The 18,954-nt window shown below is 40.4% G+C and overlaps 1 protein-coding gene across 2 annotated transcripts in view; it reads right to left on the reverse strand.

Annotated features, from left to right (window-relative positions):
* The window catches only part of FRYL (FRY like transcription coactivator), a 240,210-nt gene that overhangs the window by 184,602 nt on the left and 36,654 nt on the right, over nucleotides 1-18,954 (reverse strand). For both annotated transcript variants that reach the window (XM_045833907.1, XM_045833905.1), the window contains exon 2: nucleotides 18,195-18,364. The gene's annotated coding sequence lies outside the window, so the exon portion shown is untranslated. The remainder of the gene's footprint in view (nucleotides 1-18,194; nucleotides 18,365-18,954) is intronic.

Raw genomic sequence — 18,954 nt, forward strand, 5'->3', positions numbered from 1 at the left:
TGCATGTCTTTTATTAAGATGTATTGTGGGAGAATATCACCTTGTAGATTTCCACCTGTGTAGAAACTACTTTAACTTGGAGTCAGGTCATGAAGACGAGAGCAGAACAAAAAGGGTAAGTAGCATACCTAGGGGTGTGGGGGTCAATGGCTGCTCCCCAGCTTGAAAGCAAGGGTAAAAAATGGACAGATTAGAGACATGTTTACCAAACATGTTTACCAAACTCTTTTCACTGCAGTAAAAAAATACATTTTATATAAATGTACTTATAATACACTTCATATAACCCAATATATACAAACCCACATGATACATTTGAAATAATCTGTGATACATATTAGTATTCTTTAAGTTTGTTTTAAAGATTATACATATTTATTTTTTTAGAGAGAGGGCAAGGGAGGGAGAACATCAGTGTGAGAGAGAAACATCAATCTGGGTGCCCCTCATCCATGTCCTGACCAGGACCAAACCCACAACCCAGAAATGTGCCCTCACTGAGATTCAAACTGGGGACCTTTGGCTTTGCGGGGTGACACCCAACCAACAGAGCCACACCAGTCGGGACAGTTTATGTTTTATACTCCAGTCAGTACCCTCTATAAAACAATTTCTTGATTTCACAGTTTTAAATCCCTGGACTGAAAAAACTGACCTGAAAACAGCCTGCATCTCCTCCTGCTTACCAAACAAATGAGACAGAAGGGAGCACCTGGGAGCTACACATTTCACGCCACCCAGTCACCCGCCTGCCTACACTCCTGTCCCCTGCACAGAGGATGACAGCAGTGCACGTCAGGGGGCGTGGGGAGCCGCACACGGGAGACGCTGAATGGGCAGGAATTGGAGGGCTGCTTCTTAAACACAACAAAGACAATCTCTTAGGTGTCTTCTTGCTCTAAAGTTCCGTGGTTCTGTGAGTCCCTGAAGGGTAAGAAATTTATTGTTACATCTCCCACAAAGCCTAGCAAATTGGCTTTCATAAAAATAATAAAGATTAAATTCAACTCATACTATGCTAATTAAGCATAAATGTAAAGATTTCAGTCATTCAAATGTTTTCCACATACTATTAAATGTAAAAATCAATGCTGTTGTATATTATTTGAAAATTTGTAAGTATAAAAATGTTAACATATATTATATATGTATATGTGTATATATAATATGTATATAATACAAAACAAATACTATTCTTGTTACTTTGCCCATAAAAGGTATAAAAATAATTCACTGTAAAATTATTCTAAAACTCAGAATCAAATAAGTTACTAACTTTTTTTTACTATGCCTGCTTAATGATATTATTATCAAGGAGCAAGAAAATAATATACACACAGGCCCAGTACAAAGGAAAAATAAGAGTAGAGGATGCAAAATAGAAAACTTTCTTAACTCAGTCATAATTGATGGTACTCTAAAGTCCAGCAGTTCTTAGCTCAAAAAGTCTCTGCTTTTGTCTTAGACGGGAATTTTCTCCAAAAGAAAATCTCAATGACATTGAAGTTTCTTCCTGTATACATTAACTATCAATAAACTATTATGGTTTAATTGAAGTACAGGGTTGGGAGTCTGCAAAAAAGACTTCTAATTTTCAGTCACAATAAAAGCGTTGGTAAATAAGCACAATAAAGTCAGTCCTAATGTGGAAGGCAGTTAGACAGTCAAGAGCAGATCAAGGCTGATGGGCCAAATACAGAAGGTCACCAGGGTGGGAAAGCCCTTGGGTGTGTAGCACGGGGCAGACTAGGAAAACAAGGACCTCGCCCCCAGGGTGACCTTTCCTCCCCTAGCATACACCTGGGTATGCAGTTTAGGGCCCCTGACCTTTCATATCCCTGGTCCCCGAAGTTAGGACCCTCCCCTGACCTTTCGTCCACTGGCATGCCGCTGGTCATGTGGGAGACTCCCTTAGCGGATGAACGAGGAACTGACCAATGGCCTCATTCAACTTACATGCAGGCCCTTGCATGACCACTCCCTTAAGCACTAAGCCCTCGGGCTAACACCTAGGGCTCAGTCTGTTTCAGCTCCAGGCCCAGAAAAGCAGGAAAAGCAGATAAGCAATGCAGTGGCTGGCTTGAGGACCAGCCGCACTGACTAATGAGCCCCTGCTGTGGTGCCAGCCAATCACTGGAGACCACAATCCTGAATGGACGAGCCTGGAAAGCTGACGCACAGTCTCCTGAGATCTTCCCCTGGGACCTCCCCTAAAATCTCCACTCTTAAAAGCCCTTAGGACAAAGGACCCAGCACTCTCTCCCTCTTAGGAGCTTGCCCAGGCCTGTCCTGCTCCCCCACCACCCTGCCCCTGCATGTTTCCTTCACTTTTCTCTCTCCTAGGCTCTAAGGGTCAGTTCTTTTGCCTTGTTTCTTGAGCCTATCTCTTCTACAGCCCACATCTAACTCTGTGATTTTTAAAATAAACTTTCTCTTACAGCATCTTGGCGCTGAATTCTTTCTTAGCCAGACTCAAGTACCGAAGTCGCTGAGCCAAGGTCTGGTCTGACTCCAACGGTCTAACACCTGGTACTGTTCTTGTGCCAACATTAGGGTGCTGTGACGCAGATGCTCTTACCGTGACTCCAACTGCCTTATCGTGCCATAGTATGGCAGGATTCTAGAGAAGCCCACTCAAAACCACCATGTAGGCCTGGACCCATGCCAGGTATCATCAGAGGCCCATTGCACCACACAGGCTCCCTGCTTTGCATCAGGTATGGACTTGAGTGACTTTTCCTTGGAACTTCGGACCTCCCCTTTTTTTTTTTTACCTGTTTTAAGGTAAGATGCTGACTTTCTTTGAGCTGTTTTTTTGAAATCCTCAAGGTGGAGGGTAAGGGTTAAGGGTTGAGAGAACCTAGGCCAAAGATAATGGTCAAGATAACTAAGGACTGGAGGGAAAAAAATGGGTGGCTAGTTTGTAACTTAGGCTTTTCACCTGGAATTGCTGAGAGTGGGAACGCAACCTTTTCCTGGATAAATGAGAGCCTGAACTCATTCGGCCCTGAAGGTAAGGGGCACTGCCTCCCTCCAAATCACACCTCAGGTATTCTCAGGCAACTAAGAATCTCTGTGGAGGTGTCCAAGGTATCCCTCGTGATGTGCAGAGGTCCCAAAGGGAACTCCAACTCAACTGTAATTAAATAATTGACTCATCTGGGGATGCACACATAAAGGGTAGTTACCCAGTGCTCCAAGTCCTCACAGTTGTATTAGACAGCCAGGGAGAGAAACCAAGACACATAGGAGGGTTTGAGACAACTCAGGTGGTTACAGCCCCTTGGAGCCTAACCCACAAGCAGCACACTTCAACCCACTCCACAATATCCCTAGAAAATTATTCAGACTCTATAGATCTCAAAATAAAACTAAAATCAACACGGGAAATCATGTGTCCAAGGCTGGAAACACCCAGACCCCAGCACCCATTAATACCATAGATATAAAATTGAAGCCTTTATTTGCAAGTACTTACAGAAATGGGAAGATTTAAGGAGAAGTGGTATCAACCTAAGATGGCCCAAATATAGCTCTTATGATGCCCAAACCAATTTTTACATGCAAAATTAGAAAAAGACAGCTCTAAAATTAAACTGAATGAATGGGAACCTTATCTTGATTGGAATTTCTAGTAGAAGCTCCTAGAAAAAGCATGGGTAAATTACACTCAAAATAGAAAACCAGGAAGAGGGAATTTAAGGGGACAGTGGGAAGGGTTCACAGGAACAAACTTAAAGGACACATGGTCATAGACTAAGGGGAGGGTGGTAATGGGAGGGAAGGGGGGGGTGGGTGGGAGGGGGAACTGGATTGGGAGTAAAAAGGAGAAAACTGTATATGAACAATGATTAATAAAAAGAAAAAAAAAAGAAAAACATATTGAGAAAAACATTGTTTTCTGATTTCCATGTTTGAAATGTGTGCAATTACACTTCTGAGCAAAATTGTATCCATGTGCATGTTAAAAACTGACACAGTGGAACAAATGTAACCCTGTTTCAATTTCAATATGTATTGCAAATGTATGATGTTCCATTAAGATATAGGTCTATATTACATTAGCTTTCTGATATTCATCTTCGCGTTCTCATAATAAAATCTATCTCTGAAAAAAAAAATAGAAAACCAGGAAGACCAGTAACAGGCAGAGGGGAAACGAGAATTGTATGCATTCCTTGGACTAGAACAGAATAAGGAATATACCCAAAGATTTCCCCAACCTTCTCCAGGACCCGGATGGGCTCACAAAGGAATTTAGTTTAACCGTCTGAACATGTGATCCTAGCTATTCTGACCTATTCCAATTAATATACAATGTTATCTACTGGTGTCTGAGAGGCAAACAACAGAATTACTAAATAGGGTCTTGCTAGGAAAGTACTGTAGAGAAGTCTGTTTTTATTGTAAAAAAAAAATGGCCCTGGGTTAATCAGAGTTACAGAAAACTGAAATGGGGTTCAGAAAGTGAAAAGAAACAGAAGCAAGCTCCCTGGACTCTGAGAGGGTGTTTCTCCTTCTCCTTACCAATAGTTTAGGAGCAATTGAGATTATCATAAAAAGGGAAGCTACCGAGGCCCTTGCAGATGATACTGGGGCTACTTCATCTGTTCTTAAGCACATCCAACCAACCGAGCTGCCTCCTCCCTCAAAGTAAAGCTTCTGCACAAATGACAGGGATAACTAATAAATGTCTGTTTTTAAATCAGAACTTGTTGCCCTCCAACTAGGGGATGTTATAGGACAATATCATCTGTTAAGATGAGATTTCGTTGAAATCCATGATGGCCACATAGCTCTTTCCCAGAAGGGTGAAATATACTTCGAATGAAATGAATCAGATACCGAACGAATTGGGAAAATGTGATTTAAGAGGAAACTAATCCTGAGACTTACTAAATGTTTGCAAACCATCTTTTCTTCATTATTAACTTCCATGAGAGCCTCAGGGATGATAACCAGGACTTTCCTTTCCCTGCAGCTACTCCCTCTCCCTATGAGGCCTCCTAAGGGACCAGGGTACTAGAAACATGAAAGGCAGGTCAACAGGCCACTAGCCCAACTACTAAAGACCAGAGTTATAGAGCAAGTTTTCTACCCAAGGTGACAGAGGTACTGGATGCTCATTTTACGGACAGATGGAGAGTTGGGGTTGCGGGGGGCGTCTCCAGTAAGGACAGCTAAGGCCAGAGGTCATCAAGTGAGGGACACCTTGCTCAAATGGGCCCTATTGTTGGGGAGAAGAACTTGAATTGTTCCTTGAAGAAAGAAAGGAAATGGAGAACTTGCATTAGCAGAGGAAAAAATAAGAATGGGAATGATGGGGGTGGTACAGGATACAGGAAGGGATCAGCCTTTCTAGAGGCCATTCATTGAAGAATTGTTAGAGAGAATGTCAAACAATGTATACAATAATCGGGCCAGTTAATATTGTGAAGTCTCAAGCCACCGGAGACATGCACTTAACACTGGCTGAGGGTCCGTGCTGAACTCCCAGAACCTGCGCTAAGTGGACCCTTACACGGGGTCACCATCTGCCACCGTCCAGGAGTTTATAGGCCAGCTAGAAGAGACACACGCAGTGACACATTTTAGGTGCTTTGAGAGAAGCTGCCTGAATATGCTCAAGCTATAATCAGGCACAAGGGAGACGGTCATCAATTCAAAAGGAGGAGGGGACAGAAAAGATTTCGCCACAGAAGTGGTTCTCACAGCCTCTGTTGCCACAGACTAACCGGGACAACAATCTACGACTACACAAGTGGATGTTTGCCTCTCTCTGAGGAGCTGGCAAGCTGTTGATTCAAAGAGTTTAAGTAATATATTATGGCTTAATACACACGACTGCTTCTCAGTAACCCTCCGAGCCATAACTTCCCAACATGCAGGCTCCAAAGGTAGGCGCCATCACAAACCCTCTTTCTTAAGTTACGTAACAGCACTGGGCTTCACCCCCACCATGGTTATCTTGAGATGCCTCCTCCCCGTGTTTATGAAAGGAAGTATTATATCTGGTAAGGTTTATGTTGATTGACAGTTCTTCACATTTTAACATTATAAAGGGTAATGGGCAATTCATTCAGATCAACATCCTCTGTAGAGAAAAGAACACATTTCGAAGTTAGCAACAAAACAACATTCCAAATCGGTTTGGTCACTATTGATGACCATATAGAACATACCACAAAGCTTATTCCATCCCATTCCAGGACATCTAGTAACTCTGAAAGGACTTGCACACAAAAGCCAATAAGCCCCGCCTTTATTCTTCATAGTAGCCAAGTCAGGCTAAATGAATTACCAGTGGAGGAGGGAAGAATTCAGAACTGCACCCTAAAAATGGTGCCCTAGACAGCCAAATTCATTAAGTATCTAATAAGAATAATGATCACTTACTATATTGATAGCATACTATGTGTGAGAAACTAGGTTAGGTGCTTTACACATATTAACTTCATTTTAACCCAAACAAACCCGCCGTAATTTCTATAAAGGTTCAATGTTGCAGCTGTGGAAACTGACGAAGCTAGTAAATGAGCACAGAAATACTGCACATCTGGATTCTTTCATATTTTAAAGGAATAAGTGGTTCTGTGAGTTTTATGAAATAAAGTTCTCAAATCAAAATGCAATTATGTTTTCAATATGCTTTTATATTAATTCTGAACATCAGAACTAAAGCTCAGGACCTCTCAAATAAGGATCATTAAACATAATTAACACACAATTTATTTCAACACCTCCTGAAGAAAGAATAAATTTGCTTTATCAAAAGTAAAAACTAGTCAGGGGAAGAAAAAATTATATTATAGCCAACAAATCACAGAGATGCTTATTGTAAGACTAAATTCAATTATCCTCCATTAACATCTCGCCATTAATTAAAAAGTCCAAGAACAACTTTATTTAAAAAATGGCATTCCCGTTTCAGCCAGAATACTTAAAGTAATCTCTAACCTGTTTCCTACACACGGACACTCAGTTTAAACACAGCGATAATACAATCCACTGCAAAATTCTGTGTCAGCAGTTTCTACATTATTGGGAAAACCTGACAAAGTGTAAGAGTTACAATTGCTCTAACTAGTTTAAAACGAAACTTCCCTCCACTCCATCTAAATCATCCTTTTTCTCCTGTGTCCCTGCATGCCTTTTTTCCTTTATTTCTGGCTTTATGTTGAAAGACTATTTGGTTCTTGACTTAGTTTAGTCGAGTTCAGGGTCATCAGAATGATATCTTCTGAGTGTTATCTCTGGACCAACTAACCAATCAATGGTTTTGTTCCTCTTCCCCTGAAGCAGTTTAGCACATATTCAAATTATAATAAGGCTAAATGTGAATACTAACTGGAAGATATATCAGATTAAAGAAAAAAAGAAAAAAATTAAACTTTCCGGAAATCTAACACCGGGTACAGTATAATAAATAAAAATTGACATAATTCCACTACCTTTACTGAGCCCAACTGCATATGAACCTAGGTGATGGATGCAAACAATGAACAAGACCTGGGCTGTGACCTTAAGAAGTCTGTAGCGTGGTGTGACCCGCCCCATTCCAGGACTGAAGAAAAGTGTTGATGAAAGTTTGAATATGGTACAAATAGAATTATTACAAAACAAAAAAGACTTGTCACTTCATATATCAGGCTTCTGAGTTAATGTCATAATTATACTTGAAGGTATAACATACTCATGTAGAATTTGAAACAAGAGGAAATAAGATGTTGAAAGTACAAAGTGAGGAACTGAGTCATTTCTCCCACTTCATCAGGTTTTTTCGCCCTCCCTGCTAGTTACATAAGTCCCATGTGGAATGCAGTGCTGCACTCGTGACAATTTCATCTTTTAAGACTTTCATAAACCTGTCAAACCATTAAGTCACATGAAACATTTTGTTTTATACATTCTCAGTTTTAAAAATAAAACTTTCATTACTCCAAACTGAACGCAGTTTGATTGAAGATCACAGTACCAAATGATATCTGATTCTTACCTATATGCACTTGCCCTAGTTAATGTTTCAAAGATTTTTTTTTAAAAATCGTATTTCAGAAACTAAATTTAATGTCCTAATTTAATCTAAGCAAACTCATGTAAAATTTCCACCAAGATATTTTTAACTTTAAAATATTGGGTTGGCCAAAAAGTACATTTCATTTTCTCCATAAAATAAAAGACACATTTTTCATTTGTTTTATGGTTTGGATATTTTGAGGATGTCGACTATCCCCTGCTATTGGCTTCCAGCGGGTAGAGGCCAGGGGTGCTGCTAAACATCTTCCAAGGCATAAGACAGCTGCACAGCAAAGAATGATCTGGCCAAAATGTCAACAGTACCAGAAACTTCGCAAACCACTTCGGACATGTTCGATCAGTCACAGCACCTTCCCGGTTCACTGCGCAAATCTTCTTTGCGTTCATTGTGTTTTTACCTTTCTTGAAATAATAAAGCATAATATGCTGAAACTGTCTTCTCCCATCTTCAATACTGAAATGGCTGCACAAAAATTCACCAATTCTGATAAGTTTTTTAAAAATGCACTCTGATATGACAGTTGTCACAATACAATCTAAAAAAAATTGTTTTGAATGAAGTTAAAGACAATTGAGCACTACTAGAGCCACTGTACAGAAAAAACTAAAACTTTTTGACCAATCCAATAATACAACCCAAATACTTCAAATTAATTTAGCATTGCTGAGACATCAAAAATTTGAAAAGTGATTTTGAGAAATTTACTTTTATAAATAGGTGCAGGGATGTCAAACTCATTTTCACCGGGGGCCACATCAGCCTCGAGGTTGCCTTCAAAGGGCCGAATGTTATGTTAGGACTGTATAAATGTAACTGCTCCGTAGCAGTTAAGCGAGAGCTCGGCACTGCCGCCAGGTAGAAACAAGGTGCCGGCAGGATAAAATAAGGTGGAGGGCCAGATTCATCCTGCAGGCCTTGTGTTTGCCACAGGCCTTGTGTTGGCCCTGTGGTTTAGTTTAGTCTCTCATGCATTTCCAATGACAAATCTAAATCCTATTCCACATGGAACCTAAATTATTATAATCTCTCAACCCTTATACTGCATCCATATGTATTAGAAGACAAAAATAATCATTCCATCCAAGAGGTGATCCAAAGAAACTGTTAGATTAATATCCAAAAAAGAAATCACATGTAAACCAAATCTGTATAACCCCATTTCCATTATAATTTCGGAGAAATGACCTCACATGAGAAGGCAGCATAATGTGGGCAGCACAGCTAAACAATACCAAGCTCTACTAACTTAGACAAACTGATTGAACTTCATTTGTAAGAAGAAGGGGAGAGAGAGGAAAAGGGGGCAGAAGAGAGGAAGATAGGAAAACCTGTTAAGAACCAAGTGAGATGGAATACATCAAGTCTGCAAGTGTGTAGGCAGTAATTACAGCATCCTCTTCACATACACACTAGCTGGCCCTAATATACAAATTCACATACGAAAGTAAAGTATAATAATCTTTGTCAACATGCAGACTATAATTAACCTAGCAAGATAACTGATAACAGGTTAGCCAAGCAGACAATTAGTCCACAAGAGATCTCAGGTAGAAACAGAGGTGCATTTACATATGCTACATATGCATAATTAATTTGGCCATTCTCCACCCCCACAAACATCAAATGTTTAATGCTCTAAATGTGCCATTACTCCCTGGGAAGTCGTAAGAACTCTTTGATACTGCCATATAAACAGATTTTTCTGTCAAACTACTGTAGAGAATATAAGTAGTGTTTGATGTTCAGTGAAGGCTGTTTCAAAAGGCAAGATTCCCGTCTCTAATTGAGGTCCACTTCAAAGGTTCAATACCAGGCTTTTGTAAAATTGGACTTCAGACTTGTCTCTTTCATAAGAGATTTCAGTGAGTGATCTATCATATGGAATGCTCCCTAATTTCGTACAATTCGACAAGTATCTATTGAGTTCTCAGTTACAAAAATGAAAACCAAATACATGAATATTTCTAGTGCAACACTGACTCTGATGCCTCCTGGAGCTGACGTATCAACAAAAAAATAGGGTATGTGGGTTAAAAGTCAACCTGCCTGAGGGGAATTAAGACAGATTAGGGAGAGAGCCAGGATTTGAGCAGAGCCTTTAGTTAGGAAAGAGGGGAGATCGGGTTCTGGAGGCAGAGATGTCACAACAGAAGATGAAGATGGGCTCAAGGAAAGAGGTAGAGAAGTATCAAGTCTGGTCGCTTGAAGGAACTTGCAGCTTAAAAATAATGCTCAAGACCTCAGTTGCAGGAGACTTTCATTTTCCCCACAATGAGGGAGGGAGTATATCAGTCGGGGTTCAGAGACTACAGAGAGACAGAACCAACAGGATATACATATAGATGTGAAAGGGGAGCTTTATCATAGGAATTGTGAGAAGTCCCACAATATACCACAAGCTGGAGAACCAGGAGAGCCAGTGATTTAGCTCTCAGCCTGAGGCCAAGTGTGTGTGGGAGGGTGGGGGGAGGGGGGCAGGGGGAGTGGAGGAGAAAGGAAGGTTCTGCTGGTGTAAGTCCCAGAGTCCAAGGCCCTGAAACCAGAAGCTCAAATGTCTGAGGACAGAGAAGGTGGAAGTCGCAGTTCAAGGAGGGAAAGCAAATTTGGCCTTCCTCTGCCTCTTGGTTCTATTTGGATCTTCAAGGCACTGGATGATGCCCACCCACAGTGGTGAGGGCGGATCTTCTTTACTTAGTCTACGCATTCAAATGCCAATCCCTTCTGCAAACACCAAACACCCTCTTAGACATACCAGGAGATAATGTTTTACCAGCTCTCTGGGCATCCTGCAGCCCAGTCAAGTTGAAACACAAAATTAGCCATCATTAGCCTTTGAGAAAGGAAGTGATATGAACAGACCTGTATTTACGAAAAGGAATCTTCTGGACTGGATTAGATTGGGAAGAGACTAACAGAGTGGGACCAATTTGTAAAAACCTATCAGAGTAGTCAAGAGTTAACTTTCCAAACTAGGTAAATAAAAATACAGAAGGAATGAACAGAGCACTGCAGTAGAACTGAAAGAATTTCACAGTGGAACCACTAGGGCACCATTGCTTTTCACAACTACAACTACAGCCTCCTAACCAGACTCCTAACCAACTTGCATGAGCACCCTCTCCAATGCATCACCCCAGCACAGCCCCGGCGACCGGTCTACCAAGCAAATCAAATCATCTCTCAAGGCCCTCCACGCCTTCTCCCTACACGGCCGCCAAACTGGTCTTTTCATTTCCTAGCAGTTCAACTCCTTTCCTACCTCAGGACCCTTTCCCACTGTCTCCAGTATCTGGAAACTGGCACCCTGGTTTTTTTTCACCAGGTAAACCGTAATAAGCCTTCAAATTTCACTATAAATGTCACTTCCTCAAAGAAGCTACCCCTGATCTCTACAATCTAGTCTTGTGTCCCAACCCTTAAATTCTCTCTTGAAATAGATTTCAAGACATGGGTTTGTATACATATTTGCTTAACACCTTTCCCTCCATCAGACTATTCCCTGAGAACTGGGATTATGACTATGTGTTACCTAGTGCCCAACCCAAGACCTGCTATCTGGTAGGTACTCAACAAACATTCGCTGAATTAATAATAAATACACCACAAAAGGTCCCTTCAAGTTCTCAACTGGAATAATGATAATGCCATCCCCTGATAAAGGGAACACAGGAAGATCAGGTTTGTGGTCAAGTCAAATTGCCCCCGGCGCATGCTGGGGTTGAAGGAGTGGAACAGGTCTGAGCTGCAGGTGTGCCGTCATCAAATACTAAAAGATCACTGAGCCAGAAGAATAAATGCTACATTGGAAAAGGATGAGATGCAAAATAAAGCAAGCTAAAGGCAGATTACAGAATACCTCTATTTAACTGGCAGAAAGAAAAATAGACAAAAGATGGGCATTCCTTATATGCAAAGAGCATATAAAAGAAAAAAACCTAGAGAAAAGAGCATATAAAACAACAAACCTAGAAAAAATAGATCTAAAGAAATGGACAGGTAACAAAAAAAAAATCGCAAACGCCTCTTAACAATATAAAAAGATACTCAGCCCAAAGTGTACCTCAAGGTGAACAGAATATATTATCTAAGATAATTCACTGATTTGTCTGTTGACTTAAATGGTTCTGAAATGTCTATAAAAAAGAAAAATTTTAAGTGAAAAAAAGATATTCAAACACTCATAGTGAGAGATGGAAATTAACAATGCAATGAAATTCCATTTAGAAAAAAAAAGCAAGTTTGACATATTCTGTTGATGAGGTTAAATATAGAAAAATAGGTACTCTCATGCTTTCCTGATGGGAACACAGAGATGTAATTCTTACAAGGACAAATGTGGCACTATCTAGTAAAACTGCATACTCATTTACACTTTGACCCTTCAATTCCACATCTAGGAATCTGTCCCAAATATATAATGGCAAACATAAAAAGACATTTATATGTACAAAGCTATTCACTGCATTACTATTTACAAAAATTAGAAATAACCCAAATGCCCATCAATTGAGAACTGGTTAAATAAAATATGTTTTATTTATAATCACCTCCTCATGAGTATGGACGAGATCTAGACACTTGCTTCTAAGGACAGAATGCAAAACATCACTGTTCATAGCAGTGCTACTCACAATAGACAAAAAAAGTGGAAAGAAATATCCACAAAGGGATAACTGGATACACAAACTGTGGGTAAATCCTACACACCTAGGCTCTAGAGTGTAGCCTATTGTTCCCCGGCCACAAGTCCACACAGCATGTTATTGTAGCAAACAACACAAGATCAAATCAAGCCCAAGAGAAAGTGAAGCAATCAAGAGATGCTATAAACACAAGATGTATGAGGCTGCCGCTAGCATAACAGCATACTGTTTTACGGCAAACTCTTTTTAGAAGCAGAAGGAGTACAATCTAAAATAATGAAAAAAGTATAGTTTGGTGACTATGTAAACCAGTAATAGTCACTTGTTATCAAGTATCATGTCCTGTACATAATCTAATCTGCTACACTCTCATACAACAGGCGGTACAGGGTCATTTACACCTGCATCACCACAGACCCCTGAGTAATGCACTGCACTGTGATATCATGTTGGCTACACCATCACGAGGCAACAGGAATTTTTCACCTCCATTGTCATCTCCCAGGACACTGTCATATGTGGTCCCTTGTTAACTGAAACACAGTTAGGCAGTGCATGACTGCACAAACTGTACTATTAGATAACAAATAATACATGAGGAACAGTTTCTAAATACAGCATTCCACCAAATATATGAACAGCAAAGTTATAGTATTAAAATGCCACTATCTTGCAAGCCCTAATGATTTAATAGACCTAAAGCAGACAATCCATCACCTGTTTTTGTTAATAAAGTTTTACTGGAACATAGCCATGCCCAATCATTTACATTTTGTCTGTGGCTGCTTTCCCATTACAAAGGTCGAGTTTAGTACTTGCTGCAGAGGAGACCAGATGGCCCACAGTGTCTAAAATATACACTATTGGCTCCCTTACAGAGAAAGTTTGCCAACCTCTCATCTAAAACACTGCGTACAAATAGCAACTAATCATAGACCAGCAAACGTTGTCTGCACCAGACAGACACTTGCTAAAGACACAGGCTGCCAAAAGAAATCAAACCTGGAACTGGGCATGTCTCTAGATCCAACTACCGATCAACAAGAAATACAAAGGACAGATGATTATGTTTAATCACTTCACAGAAATGGAATCAGAAGCATCTACATCTTCTGATGTAGGGCAAAAACCCAGTATGTTCAATAAATAAATTTTAAGGACAAAAAAGTGAGGGAGAAGCCTTAAGAGAAAAATTAACCAATTGCAATGGAAGAAGGGCTTATCTAGACCCTGATTTAATCCAGTCAACTGCTTTAAAAATGCATGATTTAGGATTACCACCAACTGGGTATTTGATTAAAATTGTTACCTTTTTAAAAGAATGATAATGGTATTGTGGTTATATTTTTTAAAAAGAAGGTCCTGTACATTAAGAATACATACTGAAATCCAAGTAAGTAATCTGGTATCTAATATTTGCTTTAAAATAATACAGGATTGGGAGAGAAGTTGGTAGGAGACAATTTGGCCATGACTTGAAAATTATTGAAATTAAGTGATTAATACAAGGGAGTTCATTATACAAATCTATTTACTTTTGTGTGTTTTAAACTGCCCATAACAAAAATTTAAAATGAGGCACAAGATTTCTTCAGACACAAAAAATAAACCTGAAGTGGAAAGAAGAAACTGTCAGGAAGTGTGCTAGATTGCCCAAAAGGGCAACCTGACAGTGACAAGGTGTGCAGCCTTCGGAAGGAAGGTGAGAAGCCAGCTCTGAAAAGAGCCAGTTTAGAGAGACCTTTTCAACCATATCAAGCAGTGAGAACTCGGAGCGGGGGCAGGGGTGTACAGCCCTGGCCAAGTGGCTCAGTTGGGTGGAGCTTCATTCCATACATCAAAAGGCTGCAGATTTGATTCACAGTCAGGGCATGTACCTAGGATGCAGGTTCGATCCCTGGTCAGGGAGCATACAGGAGGCAACTGATCAATGTTTCTCTCTCACATCAACGTGTCTCTCTGTTTCCCTCTCTCTCTCCCCTTCATTCCATCCCTCCCCCTCTCCCTCTTTCACTAAAATCAATAAACATACCCTTGGATGAGGATTTTAAAAAAATGTAGATGGTAAATTAATTTAAATTGGAGATTTGGTAGAACAGGTGCCTCAGGATGTTAAAAAGGCAAGAGAATGTAGGCTGCTGCTGCTGCAGGGGCGACCATGGGGCTTGGGTGAGGGGGAGGCTAGTGAGGCTAGGAAATAACCAACAATTAGAAGAACAACAAAATGCCAGGAAACTATAAGTCATAACAAAGATAAAGAACAGATTCGAAAAGTGTGACATAATAGAGGGTCATGACCATTGCAGGGAACTCTCCAGGACCTCAGAAACGGAAGTGCGCCTGGTGATGATGAGCTCTAAGGCAAGAGGTGATGGGGTGTGGTGTGGCACTGTTAGTACCCACAAACAGTGAGGCTCTGGTCCTGATAAACTAATGCTGGTCTACTGCTCGGTTTCAGCTACCCACCAAAGAGCCACACCCTTCTCCTGAACTCACCCCAGAGGCTATCCATGTGTTTTAAAATGGTCCCATCACTGGAACCACTGTTGAAGACATAGTGATCCTGGGAAATTACTAAGATGAAATGACGGATGCTAGCCAGGTCAGGGGAACACGTTGGGAGCCACAAATATGATGCAAGAGACAGAGAAAGAACATGTGAGTTAAATGAAGAAAAATTCCAGTGGTCAACAGAAGAAAAGGACAAGAACATGGAGAGAAAAGGAATAAAAGAAAGAGGTCAACTTCAAAAGAAAACAGTTAATTGAAAAATGCTCTGGGCTTTTAGTCAAGATGGCGACGTAGGCAAACCTGGCTCGCCTCTTCACACAACCACATAAAAATCACAATTAAAATATAGAACAACCATCCCTCAGGTATGTCAGAAATTGAGTGGAATGGAAGTCTGACAACTACGGAATTAAAGAAACCACATCCATCCAGACTGGTAGGAGGGGCACAGATGCAAAACCAGCTCACTCCACACCCACGTGAATAAAAATTCGGGAGGGATATCTCAGGAGCAGAAGTCCCAGAGCCACACCAGACCCCACAGTCCAGGATACCAGTGCTAGGAAAATAAGTCCCCACAATTTCTGGCTCTGAAAACCAGCGGGTATTGAGTGGGTGCAGGAGGTTGCTGGAGTCCTAAGCAGTTCCTCTTGGTAAACCCACGCATGGACTCACCTACTCAGACTCACTCCCTCTGAGCACCAGGGTGACAGCTTGAAGGACACCAATGGAATACAGGGAGAGACTGAAGTGTCTGGCATCAGGGCAAGCACTGGCCATTGTCCCTTTGCTGAGCCCTCCCCCCACAGAGTTAGTAGGCTGGTGCCATACCTCAGACTGGCTAACACCAGTGTGACCTACCTTGGAGATCCACAGAGGCTCTACTCCACCCAACTTACAGGCCCAGCCAAACTTCTTTCCCATAGAATGGCTGGTCTTGTCTCCTGAGTCTTATCAAACAAGCAACAGCTGGCTTCAGTGAGCCCTAGCAGCAGCCAGATTAGAGTCACAGTTTAGCTTCACTTGGGAATCTCCAAACCCAGCACAAGTAGCAGTCACCTCAGATTGTTTTACAGCTCAGGCAGGGTGGTCCCAGGCAAAATACAGCTGGGGGCTGACCTTGGCCTGTACCACCAAAGAAACTCCAGGGCCCATGCACCCCATGGACAGTGACAAGCCACTTCAGAGCACCACCGCTTAGTGAGGACCCTCAGCAGCATAAACAAGATCTAATCAGAAATGAAGGACATACTGATTGAAATAAAGAACAATTTACAGGGAAACAACAGTAGGGTAGATGAAGCCAAGAATCAAATCAATGATTTGGAACATCAAGAAGCAAAACAAACAAAAAAACAAATCAGAACAAGAAGAAAAAAGAATCCCAAAAATTCGGGATAGTATAAGCAGCTTCAGGACAACTTTAAGATGTCCGACATCCACATCATAGGGGTGCCAGAGCAGACTAAAAAGAGAAAGAAATGGGAAATCTATCTGAAAAAAACAGTGAAATGAAACTTCACTAATTTGGTGAAGGACACAAACATGCAAGTCCAGGAAGCACAGAGAGTCCCAAACAAGACGGATGCAAAGAGGCCCACTACAAGACACAGCATTATTAAAAGGCCAAAGGTTAAAGATAAAGAGAGACTCTTACAATCAAGAGAAAAGTAGTTAGTTACTGGAAGTTTGCCAGATGGGAGCGGGTAGGGAGAGAATGGGTGAAGAGGTGAGGGGATTAAGAAGTACGAATAGGTAGTTACTGAACAGCCATGAGGATGTAAAGTATGGTATAAGAAATGGAGCAGCCAAAGAACTTATGGCCCACAAGCATGAACAATGGTGTGCGGACTGCCTGAGGGAGTAGAGGATACTGGGTGGAGGGGAGGGGGCAACGGGGGAAGTCAGGACAACTCTAATAGCATAATCAATAAAATATAATTTTTTTTAAAAAGGAAACTGTTCTGATAGTGAGGATCTTATTCAAATCCCACAATTTAAAGAAAATAGTCTAAAAATGTAAGATACATTAGGAAAGAAAAGTTATCCTCAAAAAAACAAAAACCTATCAACTTGTTCATTACAATCATAGTGTTAGGTGTATGGAAATACCAAAGAGCCTTATAAATCATTTAGTTTACTTCATTCATTTTATAGATGAGAAAACCAAGGTCTACTAAGGCTAATTAACTGGTACTCAAGAACACAATGCAATTAACGATCAGAATGAGAGTGGAAATGCACAACATACCTCCCTCAACCTCCCTGCCTTGAGTCCTCACCTAACACCATGGCTTCCATTTGGTGACTTACTCCCTCAAAATGCTAAATGCCCTTACATATTTTCATTCATAATCAGCAGGCATTTGGTAAATATTTGTTGACCAGCACTCAAAATGAGCTTACTTCAATATCTATATTTTAGAGTTCTCCGATTTCAGCTATTTGTTCTGCTCAATTTTACTCCTCTGCGCCACCTCCCCCAAATGTGTTCAGAGTAAACCTCTGAGATGTTCAAAAACACGCTGGCTGACTAGTGTCTTTGTTAAAATATGGAAAGGCACACATAGTGCCATGCTATAAAAAGAAGAATGGGCATTACACACCTCTTTTATCATCTCCATAAATGTGTGCATAATCTACCATAGCTAGGAAGAGGATGTTCTTGACCCAATGTACTCAAATACCTAAATAGATGGGAAATGGTAAGTACTACCTCAGTCTTACACTAAAGGATGATAGGGTACATAAAGCACAAGTACATAAAGTTGTTCGCATATTTTTATAGTTATTCTTTATAAATAATACATATTATACTGTACCCAGAACATAATATGGAAATGAGGTTTTAAAGCCTTCAAAACCTTAATGTTACTTTTTTTGAGATGTGATTTTTTTAATTAGCAAAAAAAAAGTGCAAGTATTACTCACATGTAAAAAGAGAAGACAATCCATAAATTGTTTTACAAATTTCTATTATTTTTTTAAGTACATATCCTTACCAGTTAGAAAGGGTTGTTGAGGCACAGAGTTTGTAGAAAAGACACCAAATTTGGAAAGGATCCATCTAGAAGCTTTTTTAATCTGGTACTTTGTAGGCACGCAAGTGGGCACGCCGGGGCAGAGCAGCAGTGGTTCACCATGTACAAAGCAGAATATGGAATGGCAAAGGCTAAAAGGAAAAAGGAAAAACTTGGTTGGTTATCGGTAACAGAAATGTTTAGAACAAAAGTTGTTACATTTTAGCAGTTTCATATAACATTATTAAAATTAGTTTTTATAATGGAGACTTTGGCCAAGAAGAATTTACTTACTAAAAAAAAAAAAAACTCAACCGTGTAAGGAAAGAATCTATCTGGAGAGAGAAAACAAGGAAATAAAAACGTATCTTTTGAAGGTGCTAATTTAAATCTCTTACTCACCACCCATAACATCTTTCTCAAGTACGTGATGAATTTCTCCACCCTCTAAACATCTAAACCTGTTCCTTGATGACACAGGGCCATGATCCTAAGAGTGCTTCCATAGTACTTACAACCATACGCATTATGGGCCTTGAGTAATGACCCTAGAATTACCTATCGTTCAAAAATTATCCCAAGACATAAGCACTCTCACCATTGCTGGTAGCAGTGGCAGTATCTACAAAATTAAGAATGCATTTCTCCTTTGACTTAACAATCCTTCTGGGACATTCTTCTATGGATATATTTTAACTGCACACTCACAAAACAAACTTTACAGCAAGATTATTGTGGGATT

This window comes from Phyllostomus hastatus, unplaced genomic scaffold (genome assembly GCF_019186645.2).
Source record: "Phyllostomus hastatus isolate PE091 unplaced genomic scaffold, TTU_PhHast_1.1 phas_contig_196, whole genome shotgun sequence".
Lineage (NCBI taxonomy): Eukaryota > Metazoa > Chordata > Mammalia > Chiroptera > Phyllostomidae > Phyllostomus > Phyllostomus hastatus.